This window comes from Alligator sinensis, unplaced genomic scaffold, assembly GCF_000455745.1.
Source record: "Alligator sinensis unplaced genomic scaffold, ASM45574v1 scaffold1979_1, whole genome shotgun sequence".
Lineage (NCBI taxonomy): Eukaryota > Metazoa > Chordata > Crocodylia > Alligatoridae > Alligator > Alligator sinensis.
In genome coordinates this window covers 57,381-57,660 of record NW_005843419.1, presented here as the reverse complement: position 1 = coordinate 57,660, position 280 = coordinate 57,381, and the positions used below count along the sequence as shown (strand labels likewise).

Here is a 280-nt window from a genome sequence, read left to right as displayed (position 1 = left end):
GCCTTCAGTACCCTCAGATGGAGCTCATCCGGGCCTGCCGACTTAAACGCATCCAGTTCCTCCAAGTGACTCTGCACCATCTCAGAATCTACGCTTGGTAGTCTGGCACCCTGCTGCTGCCTCTCTACAATCCCAGTGAGAGCCTTGTCTTGCCCCTCGCTTAGGAAAACTGAGGCAAAGAACTGAGGAGTTCAGCCTTGCCCCCCCTGTCCATCACCAATTGCTTCTGCCCATTTAGTAGAGGTCCTATTCCACCCTGGGCCTTCCTTTTACTCCCTAT

The 280-nt window shown here is 53.9% G+C and overlaps 1 protein-coding gene across 1 annotated transcript in view; it reads left to right on the top strand.

Annotated features, from left to right (window-relative positions):
* The window catches only part of COL6A6 (collagen type VI alpha 6 chain), an 84,947-nt gene that overhangs the window by 78,716 nt on the left and 5,951 nt on the right, over positions 1–280 (top strand). The gene's annotated exons all lie outside the window — the stretch shown is intronic.